Raw genomic sequence first — 747 nt, 5'->3', positions numbered from 1 at the left:
GCTTTATTGCCTCTGTATACCAGCGTTAGATGTTAAATTCGGGGCGGCTAATAAAGTTGGATACGCTCACAGTTTCTTTTTGTTGGGCTCTGGAAATCAGCATTCTGAGTATAGATTTCTCTGCTATTAATAGCTCAAGGGAAGAACTTCTTTTATAATTTGGAAAAAGTCAGTTCAAAGAATGATCTGTATAGTTGCAGATTTTAGAGGCTTGGGCAGATTTTACTTTCGTAGTCACTGGCAAGTTACTCTAGTTTTATGCCAGCCGCAAGGCGCTTTGTGCACGGTTACTGTAGTTTCACGCAGCCACAGGGGTTGTAGGTTGTGTAGTGCCGTAGGTTTTGTGCAGGTGGAGGGAAGGGAAGGGGCTAGCAGAAGATAGGAAGAGAGGAAGGCGGTTGATTGATGTCTGCGCTGGATTTAGCTGTGCGGGTAAAATTAACGCTTCTCTTAGGGAAAAATGCATATCTGGGAGGATGTCACAGAGGGACAGAATGGAGAGACGATGGGATCTGTCATGGGGCAACTGTTAAAAGGAACAAACTTTTTGTATAAATAGGAGAGTATTCTTGCCTTCATTAGCTTCTCTTTCTTTAATGATGTATTATGGGTGGATCTGCTATGGACTTTAATCCTCAGCCTCTGGCCAGGCATTTTTCACATTTCCTGTGAGAATTGGTAGGACCAAAACTGCATCCAGAGTTCAGCTATAACAGGGCAGAGCAGGAGGAGAATCCCACACTCTTT

Source organism: Charadrius vociferus, unplaced genomic scaffold, assembly GCF_000708025.1.
Source record: "Charadrius vociferus isolate BGI_N301 unplaced genomic scaffold, ASM70802v2 scaffold67, whole genome shotgun sequence".
NCBI classification, from domain to species: Eukaryota; Metazoa; Chordata; class Aves; order Charadriiformes; family Charadriidae; genus Charadrius; species Charadrius vociferus.
This window is presented reverse-complemented; position numbering follows the sequence as displayed.